Below are 17,719 nucleotides of genomic sequence, written 5' to 3' on the forward strand. Positions count from 1 at the left end.
CTTGTTGACTTAAAGGGGTTCGGGCCTGAGGAGAGATTCTGGGAGCCTGAGGAGAATATCCTGGACAGAAGTCTCTTCCAAAGATTTCTTCAGGCCAAGAATAGAGGGAGGCAGAAGGGGGAGTGGGGGGTACTGTCACGGGTGTCCCTGCGATCTATGCCCCGGATCGCAGGCAAACCCGTGCCCCTCTCCGTGGCGGCGCTGTCCCATCCCCTGGCCCGCACTCACCTCTCCACACTCCTGCTCCTGTCCCGGCTAGGCCATGTGCACGTTCCTACTTCTAAAGGCGCGCACGTCAGCACTCGTAGGTTTAAAGGGTCAGCGCACTGCTGATTGGCGTTGGCCACTTTCAGGTCTTTCCTTCAAAGCCGGCTGTTCGCATCAATCCCGCTGGATCTTTGTGCTTCACGCCTCAGAGTAAGCTTTCTTTCTGCGTTCCCTGTGTTCCTGTTCTGCTCTCCCGTTGTGACGACCCCGGACTGGATCCTGATTCTGCACCTCTGCCGCCTGCCTTGAACTTCTGCCTGCTCCTGACCACGAGAGTTCCTGACGTGCCTGTACCTCGACCTTGGCTGCCATCATGGGTTAGTCGCACCTGTGGAAAGACCTGGTGGCACCCTGCTGCAGCAAGTCCATGCCGCTTTGCAGGGGGCTCTGGTGAAGATGAGGTGCCACTATGATTCCGCTCCCAGGTAGTACCATCTCCCACGGTGGTCCAGGGGGTCCACTGACCTCGAACCCTGATGGGGTCATGGGCCTGATTGGCTTTGATTGTCATTCATCAGAGAATTAAAATAAATTGCCATGAGAGCCTAGAGTCATTATAAGGCTCCAAGACCTGTCATTCTTAAAGATCTGTAACAGTGTGCCAGTGGCACACTTTTACATATCTAAATAACATTCTATACATACTACAACACAGTAGTATTTGGCAGGATAAATTAGAGTCCCTAGAATTAAAGTAAAAACAAAATGAAAAAAAAAACCCCAAAAAGTTCAAATGAACCATCCATTCCCTAGAACTGAAGTCATAAACATGTGGGATTGCTGCTTCCTAAAAGTCTCGATCTCTCTAAATTTAAAAATGCTTTTTCCTGCCATCTTGGCAGAGATTGTTTCTCCACTTGACGTCATTGGGGAGCAAAGATCTGTCACCATGTCATCCTCGGGTCCTTGTAAGAAATGGCAAGAAATGAAATGTAGTATGGCAGTATATGGTAAGATCAATCACACAACCTAGGGTTAAAGTACCCAAAGGTGTCTGAAAAATATTGAAAATAAATTTTAAAATAAATAAATAAATAAAAAATAATAATAAAAAAAATTCCAATCATCCCCCTTTCCCTAGATCTGATAGAAAAATAAATAAACTGAAAAATCATAACCAATTTAGATATACCCATATCCCAAAATGTCTCCTCTATCAAAATATCATAACAGTTGAACCCGGTAACGGAAATAATAAAAAGTGATCAAAAGGTCATACAGTCCCCAAAATGGTAGCAAAGAAAACATCAGCTCATCCTGCAAAAAATTACATGTGACATAGTAACATACACTAAAGTATAAAAAAGCTATTAGCGCTAGAAAATGGCAAAAATGTAAATGTATTAAAACACAATAAAACCTATATAAAATTTGGGGAGCAAAGTGAAAGCTATAAAAAAACAACCCCACAAGACAATGCCACAAATGCGTTTTTTCACCAATTTCACCACAATTGGAATTTTTTCCTGCTTTCCTTGTACACGGCATGAAGTATTAAATAACTTCACTACTATAGAAAAATAAAAAAGTTATAGATTTTTTAAATGTGGGGAGTGAAAAATTAAAAACCAAAATAAAAAAAAATCCCTCAGCGTTAAGGGCTTAATATTTGCTGATGAAACTAAGCTCTATAATGAAATGAATACCAAGTCCAATACTCCAACATTACAGGGGATTTGTGGAAGATGGAGGATGGGCAGAGAGATGTATTAGAGAGGAATAGCTTGTCATGATAAGGACATAGGGGGTCATTTACTAAGGGCCCGATTTGCGTTTTCCCGACGTGTTACCCGAATATTTCCGATTTGCGCCGATTTTCCCTGTATTGCCCCGGGATTTTGGCGCACGCGACCGGATTGTGGTGCATCGGCGCTGGCATGCATGCGACAGAAATCGGGGGGCGTGGCTGAACGAAAACCCGACGGATTCTGAAAAACCGCAGCATTTTTTAAAAAGAGGTGTCGCGGAGCTTGCACTTACCTTCACTACGAATAGGCCGGTGAACTTGAGTGCGTTCCGACGCTCTTCAGCGCTGGTGGACGTCGGAGGAACTGCCTTAATGAATCCCGGCCGGACCCAAATCCACCGCAGAGAACGCGCCGCTGGATCGCGAATGGACCGAGTAAGTAAATCTGCCCCATAGTTTTGCCCTTATACAAATCCCTGGTCAGGCCACACTTGGAATATTGTGGACAGTTTTGGACACCAGTGTATAAAAAGGACATAGTAGAGCTGGAACAGGTGCAGAAGAGAGCAACCAAGATTATTAGGGGAATGGGGGGGGTGCTAAAATACAATGACCAATTACTAAACCTGGGATAATTTAGTTTAGACAAAAGACGACTAAGGGGAGACCTCATTACAATGTACAAATACCTGAATGGACAGTACAAGGATCTTTCTCCAAAGTCCTTTTTCATACCTAGACATACAAAGACAAAAAGACTGGGGGCATCCTCTATGACTCAAAAAGAGGCAGTGTTTTCATTGTCATAGACAGGGGACATCCTCTATGACTCGAGGAGAGGCAGTCCTACCATCACCATAGACCATGTATCACAGGTTATGGGTATTTTTATAGGTTGGAGTGGATAGACCTGCATCTTTTTCCAACTTTATATAATATGATCCTATCCATAACAAAAATCACAGACACAAATCTTATTGAAAATGTGAAATCCTTCCAGGGAAATTTTGTACATTGTAATAAGGTCTCCCCTCTGCTGTCTTTTTTCTAAACTGAATAATCCCCCCCATTCCCCTAATAATCTTGGTTGCTTTCCTCTGCTCCATTCCAGCTCTACTATGTACTTTTTATACACTGGTGCCCAAAACTGTACACAATATTCCATGTGTGGTCTGACCAAGGATTTGTATAAGGGAAAAACTATGTCCTTATCACAAGAATCTATTCCTCTCTTGATACATCCCACAATTTTATTTGCTTTAGCAGCAGCCGCCTGGCTCTGGTCACTAAAATTAAGTTTACCATCCAACAATACCCCCAAGTCCTTTCAGCTCAAGTTTTACCAAGTAATTGACTGTTTAGAACATAATTATACTTTTTGTTTTCATAGTCCAAGTGCATAACTTTACATTTATCTACATTAAACCTCATCAGCCATTTCTCCACCCACTCCTCAAGCTTACACAAATACCTATATAAAGCTATACAAAAGTCCTCAGTATTAATTACTTAACACAGCTTAGTATCATCTGCAAATATATAAACTTGAATGTGTAAACCCACTACAAGGTCATTTATAAAAATATTAAAAAGAAGTGGCCCCAATACTGACCCCTGTGGCCTCCACTGGTAACGTCAACCCAATCTGAGAATGTGCCATTAATGACGACCCTCTTCTTTCTATGAATAAGCCAATTACTTACTCAAACAAAGATTTTCCCCTAGTCCCAGATGTCATGTTATATGTACCAACCTTTTATGTGGCACAGTGTCAGATGCCTTGTAAAAGTCCAGATATACAATATCCACAGCCTCCCCCAGATCCAGTCTGGAACTTACTGCCTTATGAAAGCCAATCAGATTAGTCAGACAGGAAATAAGGTTGTGCACAGTGAGATACTCCAGGATAGCATCTCTAACAAACCCCTCAAATATTTTCCCCACCACAGAAGTTAGACTCACATGTCTGTAGTTTCCAGGATCCCTTTTTGATCCTTTTTATGAATTTTGGCATCACATTTGCTATGCACCAGTCCTATGGACAAGAACCAGTCCACAGGGGATCTTCAAATATTAACAACAACTGTCTGTCTATCACGGTACATAGTTCATGCAGAACCTGGGGTGTATGCCCTCTGACCCTGGTGATCTGCCTCATTGTGTCTTCCACCAGGGGAATTTCCTGGATAAAGACAGTCGAGAAGGTGGCATTCAGTAGATTGGCCCTTTCTTCATCTCCTTCCACCATGACCCCCATGAAACTCCTCAGAGGGCCCACACTGTCTGTTTTTAGTTTCTTATCATTTATACAATTGAAAAATAATTTGGGATTATTTTTTCTCTCCCTGGAAATATTTCTCTCAGTCTATTTTTGCGGCCTTTATCTGCTTTTTACAGAATTTACTTCTCTCTCTATATTCCTGTAATGCCTCATAGCTACCTTCACAGTTTAGCACCTTAAACACATTATCTTCCTCGCTTATTGCTCTCCTTACAGGACCAGTTAAACACATTGGAATTTTCTTCTTCCTCTTATGCTTTTTCCCATATGGTTTGTGTTTCTCACAGGTCTTTTTTAGAATTTGTGAAAAAGTTTCATTTTGCGGGGGGGTGGAGGCTTTTGTCTTTGAGAATATTGTCCCAGTATATGCCTATAAGTCTTCCCTTAGTTGCAGAGTGTTCGTTGCCCCTCCACTAACGCTCTTAGTAAAGTGTAATTAAAAAATCAATGATATTATGATCACTATTACCCAGGTTTCCCCCAACCTGTAATTTTGATACTCTGTCAGGTCTATTGGTTGGGATAAGATCCAGCAGTGCCCCCCCTCTTGTCGGCTCCAGAACTAGTTGTGACAGGCAATTGTCTGCTACTTTTGAAGGACCTGCAGGTTTATGCCCCCCAGTTTATTATCGGGGTAATTGAACTCCTCCATGATAATCACTTCACCTTTCTTTGAAGCCACATCCATTTCACTTATCAGCATTTTCTCTGCTGCTTCCATTATATTTGGAGCCTTATAACAAACCCCTAGTAATATTTTATTATTCTTTTTCCCTACCCTTATCTCCACCCATAGGGACTCTACATTTTCATTTGCGTCACCGATGTCATCTCACATCATGAGCTTGAGGCAAGATTTTACATATAAACAAACCCCACCCCCTTTTTTTTTTATACGATTATTTTTAAAAAGACTATAACCCTCTATAGCAGTGATGGCGAACCTTTTGGAGACCGAGTGCCCAAGCTACGACCAAAATCCACTCATTTACTGTGAAGTGCCAACATGGCATTTTAATCAGTAACGTATTGCTACCTGTTCTTCCACATCTTTCAATCGTATCAGGCCCCTGAGGACACCAATACAGTTGAAAGAAAGAGTGCTAATTCAGACTCTCATTGTAGCTTCTCTCCAGGGTCTCTCTGTAGAGGAAGAATGAAGGGTCCAGCAGGTGAACCTCAAAAAGATACTGCAGCCCTGTCCACACTCTCCCGCAGTTCCAAACAGCCAATGAAGTGTCTTTTAAAAATACCGCTGAGAGCAGCACCTCTAAAGTTGCCTGGGACTATAGAAAGATTTGGTGGATTTGTTCCTTTCTGGTGTCCTGGGGTGATAACCTGAGTGCCCACAGAAATGGCTCTGAGTGCCACCTCTGGCACCCGTGCCATAGGTTCGCCACCACTGCTCTATAGTAACAGCCCAGTCATAGCTACTGTCTAGCCATGTCTCGCTGATACCCACTATATCAGATTTCCCTCCAACAATAAGACCTCCAGTTCCTCCATTGTGTTTGTGAGGCTTCTGGCATTTGTGTACATGCAGATTACATTTTTAAATTGTAAACTATAATATTGATTTTATATAATTTTTTATTGCTGTAAATAAATAATACAAATAAATAAATTAATAAAAATGTCAAAATATGGATTTGATGCACATTTTTAAATTATGTTTGTTACTCAAAATATACCTTTACATGGCACAGAAATCATTGAGAATTAATTTTATGTTTCCAAGATTATAATTTATGCTTCACATGCTGATACCACATACTCCTTATGGAGACTGACGATTAAGACCACCATGTTGGCCTGTGGAGTCTTATAGCCATGTATGCTCCACTAGAAGGAATAGATATACTGGTTGGGTTTTAATCCTGCATCATGCCATAAGGCCTCTTGTAGGTCATGCTTGATGTCAAGGGTTCTGCCTTACACAGTAGCTAAAAGAAGTGTGGTTTTCCTTATCCCATCTTGGAAAATTGCATATTTTCCCAGAATCCTCCATGCTGATACCCCATCAGTGGAATGACACAAATGTACAGTATATCCATAGATATTTGGTCTCTTTGGTCAATGTCTACCAGTTCACAACCTTTTCAATCAGTCTCAATCCAGGCAGCTGGGGATAGACGGGGTTCCTAGATCTTCCACAGAATGAAGGCCCATAGAAACCACTCAATCAGCTTTCAAAATTGGTGGTTTATGATTTGTATTTTATATATATATAGTCATTTTTATTTTGCATTTCGATATATTGAAAAAAAGTAATTTTATTTATGAAGCTACATGAGTAGTTAAGAAAAAATGTTGAAATTTATGAAAAGCTTCTTTGATATCTTTGTTCCTCAGGGTGTATATGATGGGGTTAAGCAGTGGGGTCACCACCGTATACATCAGAGACAAGACCTTACTAAGTAGTGTTTGTCTTTCAGTTGGAAACACATATACAATCATCAATGTCCCATAAAATATGGAGACCACAATGAGGTGGGAGCTACAGGTGGAGAAGGCTTTATGTCTTCCGGTATTGGACGGGATCTTCAGGACGGTGATGACAATGTACACATAGGACATCACTATTACTATAAATGGTCCTGTAAGAATTGAAAATCCTGCTATAAGGACCCAAATAAACATTATGGATGTATCAGAGCAGGAGAGCCGCACTAGTAGTGTAAAGTCACAGTAGAAATGGTCAATGACATGTGGACCACAGAAATGAAAAGTAGAGATGCAGATCATATCGGCTAATATAACTATGATACCCACAAACCAAATAACATTCACTGATGTGACACAAAACCTATAACTCATGATAGAGTGATAATGGAGGGGGTTACAGATGGCCACATACCGGTCATAGGACATCACCGACAGGAGAAGACATTCTGAAGTCTCAGTTATAATAAAGATACAAAACTGTATGATGCAACTTTCGAAAGTCATAGAACTTCCTCCATACAGGACAGTGTGAAGAAGGACGGGGACAATGTCTGTGGTCAGCAGGAGGTCACACAATGACAACTGTGTAATGAAGAAGTACATGGGGGACTGAAGGGTTTTACTCACTAGATACAAGACCACGATAAGAAGGTTTAATAATATTGTCCCACAGTATATTAGAACCAGGAGGCAGAAGAAGAAAAATGTGAAGTTCTGAAGATTTGGAAATCCCAGGAGAAAGATGGAGGTAATATTATTTTTCATGACCATGTGCTGTGCAGATAGAGATAATATTAATTACAAGATGTACAGAAGTCTTATTTTGACTGTTATCACTTGCCACAGTATAATATTGTGATGGCATCCAGGATTGGCCATTGTCACTATGCTCACTGTTATTCCTGGGGCAAGGTAAGGTTTTGGTGATCACTGATTATAGCTGGAGTATTAAGTGGATGAAAGACTCAGGTGTTCTCAGAATGACAAAATACAAGAGAAATAGTATAGCATGTGCAAGGCCTGGAGATAGGACAAATAACTGTTCATAACGACAAGAATCAATGTGGCTATGATCATTGTTAATTCACATATATATTTATTCCAGTTTCCCTCATGTAATGTCAAACATATCTGACAGCTCCAGCAAAATGTTCTGCCTGACCGACCATAGAAGGTCTCATGAACATTTTATACATTTCTAAGTAGAAGCTCAGTTACCCAAGACGTTCTCCTCTGTGTACGGTTCTACTTACTAATTATCCAGATGAGACCAAATGAGGATTATGTATTTCTTTTTTTATTGTAATAATTAATTCAAACAAGAATAATAACTACATGGGAAGAAATACTGTAACTTTTAGTAAGAATAGAGTTATCCAAGAAACAATAAAGACTTTCTTGTCTAGAGTTTAAAGAAGACCTGTCACCAGATTTCGACCCCCTTGACTAACAATGTCTGCTGATAAAGGGTGAAAAGTCCTCCACATATCACCTAAAATTAGCTGCCAGTGGCCCCCTGTACCTTAATTACAGACATTTTTCTGATATGCAAATTAGCTTTTCTGACTCATGTCTAGTGGTTTGACTCTTCTCTCTGGCAGTGAACCATGCCCCATTATTCTGAATGACAGCTCTGTGTCAAATCACTGCTTTGCCCCCTTGTACTTAGGAACTGTCTTCCAATCCTCAAATAAAGACTAAACCTCTATTTACTTATATATTGTGAAATATTATGTCAATTTTTTTACACAGTGCCTTGTGTTACATTGATGGAGCACATTTTTCAAATGAATCTCTCTCTAAGGTTTAATAAATAAGGCCCCTTACAAAAGAGCAAATGTGATATGTCCAGCTTGCCCTCACCCATCACGCCCTCACCCTCGCCCTCACACTGGGGCAGATTTACTTACCCGGTCCATTCGCGATCCAGCGGCGCGTTCTCTGCGGTGGATTGGGGTTCGGTCGGGATTCTCTAAAGTAGTTCCTCCACCAGGTGGCACTGCTGCGCTGAAGTTCCCCGGCCTATACCTGGTGAAGGTAAGCGCGAGTCCCGCAACACTTTTTTTTTTTAAAATGCTGCGGTTTCTCCAAATCCGTCGGGTTTTCGTTCGGCCACGCCCCCCGATTTCAGTCGCGTGCATGCCAGCACCGATGCGCCACAATCCGATCGCGTGCGCCAAAATCCCGGGGCAATTCAGGGAAAATCAATGCAAATCGGAAATATTCCTGTAACAAGTCGGGAAAACGCGATTCTGGCCCTTAGTAAATGACCCCCACTGTGTGCTGCCTAGAACGTCTGGCCAGAAACTGATCAACCAGAACCAAACTCAAAACATCACTTCAGTTGTCATTGTTCAGGCCTGACGCTCCAGACAGCACATACTGAGGGTTTGATAAGAGCTGGATGCATCACACTCACTCATATGTAAGGGGCCTTCCTGATGAAAATCCGAATGTAACACTTCTATAATCCTACTCTGATAGGTGGGAAATGTTTATGGGCTCCACATTGTGGATTCACAATGTGCACAACTGTAGGAATCTAAAATAGCAAACAATAAAGTGGACAGTAAGCGCTCACTTACCTCTCATGTAGGTTCATACTTATATATCCGTGGATGCCCGGACCATCCGACCAATTAGCAGATATCCAAAGAAGCAAAAAACAAAAAGCAAGAGCATCCTTAAAATTTCCATATTTTTATTTGCACTTTCCACAACACCATCTGTATGTACCTTGCATTAATTTAATTATCATGTAATATTACTGAATTCACATCAATAAAGTTTGTATTCATTTTTATTTTTGTACTTTTGTAGTCCTGCTTGTTTTCTCCTTTCTGGGGTACAATATGTAATATAATTTCGGTCTCTCCAGGCAGCCGACCTGGTGCTTACAACCACACAGGTACATTATCTAACTGTGTTTGGGGAATAGAATAAATCCCCTTCTCTTTTCCCTGTGTTTTTTCTGTTCCTTCCTATGATTATTGTTAGAGATGAGCGAACATACTCGTTCGAGCATTAGCGTACTCGCAACTGCTCGTATTTCGCCCACTCGAGAAAATGGCATCTCGCAGGTTTAGATTTTTGGCGGCCAGAAACAGAGCCAATCACAAGCCAGGGGACTCTGCAGTACACCCAGCATCATGTAGTACTCTTACATGTCGATAGCAGTGGTTGGCTGGCCTGATCAGGTGACCCTGGAATAGACTAGCCCCTGCCCCCGCAGCTCGGATCATTCTCTGTCTGTATGCTGTTAGGGAGAGAGCTGCCGCTGGTCAGGGATAGCATTAGGGTGCTAGTAGATTATTGTTAGGCAGGAGTGATTCTCCAAGAACCTTACTGTTAGGCAGGAGTGATTCTCCAAGAACCCAACAGCCCTTGTTAGGGCTACATTAGCGTGTTTCAAAAGATAAAGTGACACACTCAGTCACAGCACAAAATCCTTTTGTGTGCTGTCAGTGTAGGTTAGAAACTAGCCATAGTAATCATCTTCTGTGGTTGCTGTCTGATTTCTTCTGCACTTTTTGTTCTATAAAAAAAAAACACAAAACAAAAAAAATTATAAAAAAAATAAATAAAATTAAAAAAAAAAAAAACACAAAAAAAGAAAAAGAAAATTTACAGTTTATATTTCTGTTTTGTCTATATAATAGACTTTAATTTTGAAAATGTTGAACCCGAGGGCTAATGGTAGAGGACGAGGGCGTGAGCGTCCAATTACTGCAGGGGTCAGAGGCCGTGGTCCTGGGTGGGGTGAGACACCACCTGCTGATGAGGAAGCAGGGGGATGCCGCAGAGCTACACTCCCTAGCTTCATGTCTCAAGTTACTGGGACTCGTGGTAGAGCACTGTTGAGGCCAGAACAGTGCAAACAGGTGATGTCGTGGATTGCGGACAATGCTTCTAGCCATTTGTCCACCAGTCAGTCTTCCACGCAGTCCATCCATGTTACCCAAGTGAGCACTCCTCCAGCTCCTCCACCTCAACCTCCTTCCCCCCAGTCTGCCCCCTCCAAGTAAAATTTGGCATTTGATCCGGCATACTCTGAGGAACTGTTTTCTGGACCCTTCCCAGAGTCACAAACCACTTGTTAGGTTGCTGCTGAGCTCTTTCCCGATGCCCACGTTTTCCACAGGTCGCAGTCTGTGGGTCATGATGACCTTCTTGACGTAGTGGAAGAAGTGTGTAAAGATGATGAGGAGACACGGTTGTAAGACAGTGGTGAAGTTGTTGTAGGGGCAGGAAGTCCGAGTGGGGAGCAGACTGAGGGAACGGAGGATGATGAGGTGACAGACCCAAGCTGGGTTGATAGGCCGGGTGAACACAGTGCTTGTGAGATGGAGGTGAGTCCTATACAAGAATAGGTGGGAAGAGGCAGTGGTGGGGCCAGATGGAGAGTCAGGGCCAGAGCTGGTGCATCAGCGCCAAATGTTTCACGTAGTGAAGCTCCCGTGGCGAGGGCTAGATTTTCTGAGGTCTGGAGGTTCTTTAAAGAAACAGCGGATGACCGACGGACTGTGGAAAGCAACCTGTGCCACACCAGGATCAGCAGGGGTTCCACCACTACTAGCTTAACCACCACCAGTATGCACAGGCATATGAATGCTAAACACCCCACTCAATGGAACCAAGGCCGTTCACCTCAAGCCGGGCACACCACTGCTCCTTCCCAGGCCCCCGGCACAAACACCTCCCAAGCGAAAACCACACCTTCGCCTCCAAGATCCCCCACAGCATCCACCAATGTCTCCATGCGCAGCGTTCAGCTGTCTATCCCCCAGACGCTGGAGCGCAAGAGGAAATACCCACACCCACATCCACCCACCCACACACCCAAGCCCTCAACATCCACATCTCCAAATTACTCAGCCTGGAGATGCTGCCCTATAGGCTGGTAGAGGCCGAGGCCTTTCGCAAACTCATGCCTGCAGCCACGGACATGTGAACGAGTGCTGCCGGGCAGGGCCACTATATATTGCTGATGGCACATTGGGTTAACTTGGTGGAGGCTGGGACCAGGTCTGACCCCAGGGCTGCTCATATACTGCCAAATCCGAAGATTGCGGGGCCTACCTCGGTCACGGTCTATCAGGCCTACTATGCCTCCTCCTCCTCCCACCCCTCCTCCACCTCCTCCTCCGAATGACCATCCGTGGGCATGGCGCCATCAGTCGGTAGCTCAAGGCGCAGCAGCAGTGCCGTCGCTAAGCGACAGCAGGCGGTGCTCAAACTGCTGAGCCTAGGCGATAAAAGGCACACCGCCAGAGAGCTATTACAGGGCATCACGGCGCAGACCGATCTGTGGCTGGCACCGCTGAACCTGAAGCCAGGCATGATTGTCTGTGACAACGGCCGTAACCTGGTGGCGGCTCTGCAACTCGGCAGACTGACACATGTGTATCGGAGGAGGTGGAGGAGGATGAGGAGGAGAATGTTGGCGAAACAGAAGAGGGGACCATTGCTCAGTCCTTAACTGTTCAGCATGTATGGGCAGAAGAAGAGGAGTTGGAGGAGGAGGAGGAAATGGAGAGTCAGTCCAGTGAGGGGAGTGAATTCTTGCGCGTTGGGACTCTGGCGCATATGGCAGATTTCATGCTAGGTTGCCTATCCCGTGACCCTCGCGTTCAAAGAATTTATTCCAGCACCGATTACAGGGTATTCACTCTCCTGGACCCACGGTACAAGCAAAATCTTTCCACTCTCATCCCTGTATAGGAAAGGAGTGTGAGAGTGCATGAATACCAGCCAGGCATGATTGTGTGTGACAACGACCGTAACCTGGTGGCGACTTTGCAACTCGGCAGACTGACACATGTGCCATGCCTGGCCCATGTGTTTATCTCATAGTTCAGCGGTTCCTCTAGACATACCCCAATCTGTCTGATTTGCTCACGAAGGTGCGCCGCATCTGTGCGCATTTCAGGAAGTCCAGCACAGATGCTGCCACTCTCAGGGCAACGCAGCAATGCCTCCAACTGCCCGCTCACTGACTGTTGTGCGACGTGCCCACGAGGTGGAATTCAACATTAACCATGTTATCCAGAGTTTACCAGCAGCGCAGAGTGATTGTAGACTATCAGATGTCAACTTCCATCAGAACTGATAGTCAGGTCAGTCAGTTTCCTCAAGTCTACAATGAGGAGTGGACGTGGATGTCTGATATCTGTCAGATGCTGAGTAACTTAGAGGAGTCAACACAGATGGTCAGTGGTGATGCCGCCATCATCATCGTCACCAACCCGCTGCTTGGCCTGTTGAAAAACTCTCTGGTCAGCATGAAGTCGGATGCTTTGCACTCGTCACAAGTGACGGGGGAAGAAGATTAATTTGTTGATAGCCAAAGCACCCTCTGGTCTGTTTCTCAGCGCATATCGGAGGAGGTGGAGGAGGATGAGGAGGAGAATGTTGGTGAGACAGAAGAGGGAACCATTGCTCAGTCCTTAACTGTTCAGCATGTATGGGCAGAAGAAGAGGAGTTGGAGGAGGAGTATAGTGTGGAGGTGCGTCAGCAGCAGAAGGAGCTCACAGAGTGGCAGAATGATGTAATGTGGGGTTGGCGGACAATTCCAGTCCCTGGTAAAGATGGTAGGAGACAGATGGAGCAACTGGCAGCAGATGTGTGGAATCAAGGGGGGGCAGCATCAGAATAGTGGCTGAGGCAGGTAGATAGAACCCAGAATCATTTCTCAACGTTTGGGGGAGGCGTCATGGCTGTTATAATCTGATGCATAAGGCATTGGTGAGTTGAAATCCTGGCCGATCCAAGCCTGATTCATCTTGACCAAGGTCAGTCTATTCACATTACGGGTGGACAGGCAGGTACTCCTTGGGGTAACCATGGCCCCCGCCGCACTGAACACCCGCTTTGATGCCATTCTACTGGCCGGGCAGGACAGCTTCTCTACTGCATACTGCGCAAGTTGGGCCACGCATCAAGTTTGGCTGCCCAGTAGTCCATGGGATCCTCTACCTGAGGTGGTAAAGTGCTATTCAAGTAGGCCACCACCTGCTGGTGCAGGGTCAGCTCCATGTCCTGCTGCTGCTAGTGGCGGCTAACCTCCTCACTAGGCAGGTGAAGGGAGTTGCTCATTAAGGAATCCAGACTAAAGCTGCTGCTGATAGAGCTGCTACTGCTCCTACCCCCCCCCCCCTAGCTCACCACAGCAGCCGTGGCAGTAGTACGTGAGCGATGACTGCCAGGAATCCCCCAGTCAGACCTAACAGAGGATGGGCAATGGCGCACATAGGCAGCAGCCAACTATGTGCACAGTATTTCTTTTATAGTATGCCAGTTGTTCCTCCCTCTCAGCAGCTGGAAAAATGGCACCCATTTTTGACCGGTAATGAGGGTCCAAGAGGGTGGAGACCCAAAAGTCATTCCTATGCCAGATGTTGACTATTCGGCTGTCACTAGATAGGCAAAGCAGCATGCCGCGGGCCTTCTGCACAAGTGACTCTGAGGGACTCCCAGCCTCCATCTCCACTGAATACTGCCACGGTGCTTCTGGGTCATCTGCCACGTCTTCTACCTCCTCCGGATGCTCCTGCTCTTGTCACCTGAGTGGAAAAACCACTAATTTCACCAGACTCTGCTGGTGCTCCAATGTCCTCCTCCTCCCATTCAGCCCCCACTGGACTCATGTGGCCATGAGATGTAGTCTCCACTTCTCCAGTGCCCTAACCAGACAGATTTTGCAGTATGAGTTCCAGGACATGAAGCAGTGGAATGACGTTATTCATCCCGCAGTCCTGGCGATTGAGAAATAACGTGGCATCTTCAAAGGGCCTGAGCAAATAGCAGGTGTCATGCATGAGCTGCCAGTGGCTAACATCAAAGTTACACAGGGGAGAACTAGGGTCCGCTTGCATCATCAAAAAATCATGAATGGCTTTTCTCTGTTCATACAGGCGGTCTAACATATGGAGGCTGGAATTCCAACAGGTGGAAACATCGCATATCAGACTATATTGGGGTAGCCCGTTCTTGCACTGCAACTCGAGGAGGATATGCTTGGCTTTGTAAGAATGGCTGAAGTGCATGAACAGTTTCCTGGCCACTTTTAGAATGTCTTGCAGGATGGGTGGAAGACCTGTGGAATTTGTTGACAACCAGATTGAACACATGCGCCATACAGGGCGCATGGACCATCCCTCCTCGGTGCAGGACGGACACCATGTTCCTCCCATTGTCTGTCACCATGGTTCCGATTTTTAGTTGTCACGGAGAAAGCCACACATTGATTTCTTGTTACATGACGCAGAGCAGTTTCTCCCCTGTTTGACTTCATTCGTCCAGGCAAACCAGGTGTAGAACTGCGTGACACCACTTTGCCCTGCACATGTGGTATGATGGAGCAGCACTTGTGGAGGTTGAGGAGGTGGTGGAGAAGGAGGAGGAGGAGGCAGACACTGGCGTAGGAGCAGCAGTTTGACAAAGTGGAGGAAAAAGCAGCGTCTCTTGTGGAAGTTGTTGGTGTGGCTGGGCGGGGAGCACATTCACCCAGTGGGCTGTAAAGGACATGTACTGGCCCTTACTGTAGTTACAGCTCCACATGTCCGCGCTGACATCCACCTTGGAAGAAACTGAATAGCTCAAGGACTGGCCCACCTTCTGTTGTACATATTGGTGAAGGGCTGGAACTGCCTTTTTGGAAAAAAAATTGCGGCTTGGAACTCTCCACCTCGATTCGCCACAAGCCATTAGTTCTCGGAAGGGTGCAGAGTCCACGACTTGGAAAGGGAGGTACTGCAGTACCAATCCCTTGGACAAGAGCATGGTCAGCTTCTGCACCTTAGGATGACTGGGCGCATACAGTTGTCTCTTTGTAATCGCCTCTTTCAAAGACTGCTGGCACCATGCGTAGCGATGAGCAGGAACATCTGGACCGGGAGTTGATAGCAAAGACAAACAGCTCCCTTCAGCAGAGGTGCTGGAGCCTTGACTGGCTGAAATGGCATGTGTGCCACTAGGTTCTGCTGCTGGTATTGCTGCGGTGGCAGGATGGACCTCCATATCTGTTCCACGTTTCTCCCAGGCCATTGGGTGGTGACGCTGCATGTGTTGACACAGGATGGTGGTGCCAACGTTAGCTCCCTGGCCACGCTTCACTTTCTGCCCGCAGATATGACATTAACAAACACTCAGTTCCTCTGCTGTCTTAACAAAAAACTGCCACACCGCCGAGGTGGCGATTCTACTGCCAACACTATGGGCTTAGTGACTACTAACTCTGCTGCCTCGCTGAGCCCCTGTACCACTGCTTACTTGGACCTCCGAAGTGGGGTTTGTACCCTGCGGCTGTTTGGCTCCCGTGCTCACACTGCTGCCACCCTGCTGACTCAAGGCCACCGTAGTGACTTGCTGCCTGCCCTTCTGCCTGACCCGCAAGCTGACACTCTCTTCACCTGACGATGTTGAATCCCTTGCTACACCCAGCTACCAAGTGCGATCGGCTACATCATCGTCAATTTGTGTTTCCCTGTCACTGCTACTCTCCTCAACGGTGTCAGTATGCACAGCTTGCCTACTCCACGAAGTAGAAGATGTCTGCCCCATCTCTTCACTGCCAAGCAGCTGCTGACTATCCTCAAACACTTCGTCCTCGCTGAATGGTGGTGCTGAGCCCAGATCATGAGTAGCTCTCTGGCTGAGGGAAATGAACAGGACAGAGGCTGGTTGAGGACAGGTAAGGGCCGCTGACCTGCTCCTTGGCTATGCCAACTAATTGTTGTATCTGACGAACCCACAGACTCTTGTCAGATGTTATATTTGAGGAATTGGCTGACCTAGTCAACCAATCTACAGCTTTTTGGTTGTTGATCAACACACTGCCGCTAGATGACAATCGCAGTTCTGGCCTAACAGAGTCACCCCTGCTGTGACGTCCCCTTACTGCGCTGCAGCCTCTGCCTGCTCCACCTGCCACCTTTCTGTCTGACATAGTGGTTAATCAACTACATGGATTTGACACTTATTTGTTGCTCTGAACTTAAGCAACAAAAAGTATTGGAATTTGCGTTATACAGATACCCCAAAACGAACACCCTGGGATTGGAGCAGAAATCACTAGATAAAGTATTTGGATTTCACAATGATTTCTTCCTATTCACTTTAGAAACAAAAAAGAACTGCTTATTGGGGTATATACAGATCCTTCAAAATGAACACCCTTGGAGCAGAAATCCCTACATTACAGTACAGTAGAAGCAGCTGGCAGCACATGCAGAGTGAAGTGCTGAGATTTGAAAATGGCTGCCTCTTTTTACAGTCTGTGTGACATCACATAAGCCTGCCGGTCATTGATTGGCTTACAGGTCTGCACATGTGATCGAGGGTGTTCCTTTCTCCTTCCCAGAGTTCTCTGCCCCATGTAACACGTTGTACTTGCTCCCATTTTGGTAATAAAGGAGGGGAAAAAAAAACTTTGTTCCCACAAATGACTGTAAACTTCGGCTTCGTGACGAATCAAATTTTTCCTGAAATTCTAACCAAAGTTAGAATCGTTAGAATTCATTCGCCCATCTCTAGTACTAATGATAGATCAAATAACAATTTATATAAATATTCATGTTGCACATGTTGGGATAGACACTGGACTGTGCGGTTCTATGGTGGGAAGTCTATTTACCTTTGCATTTGTCATTCTATCTCTAAGAATGGTCACTTTTTCATATTTGGCTACAAGGTAATTAGTCATTATGCTTCAAGCAGATGATGCTATTTGGTCTGTCATTATTACATATTTCTTATGCACATTGTCTTCCATCTTTGAGGGTCTTGTTATTGTGTTTTTTATGTACTGTATCCATACCACCCTGTAGACCTCTCTGACGCACTACTGGTTGGCTGACAGGGATCTGGCTGATTAACCTAATTATTTCTAGAGATTATGACAATATCATCATGCCGCACCATTAAACTTGTCCTTTTTGTGGTCACTCTCCTTGCTTGTTTTTAATCATATATGAAATATATTATTTTTAAATGTAAATAAAAAAAAGTATAAAAATAAAAATCAATAAAATATAATTTT

This window comes from Engystomops pustulosus, chromosome 4 (genome assembly GCF_040894005.1).
Source record: "Engystomops pustulosus chromosome 4, aEngPut4.maternal, whole genome shotgun sequence".
Taxonomy (NCBI): domain Eukaryota; kingdom Metazoa; phylum Chordata; class Amphibia; order Anura; family Leptodactylidae; genus Engystomops; species Engystomops pustulosus.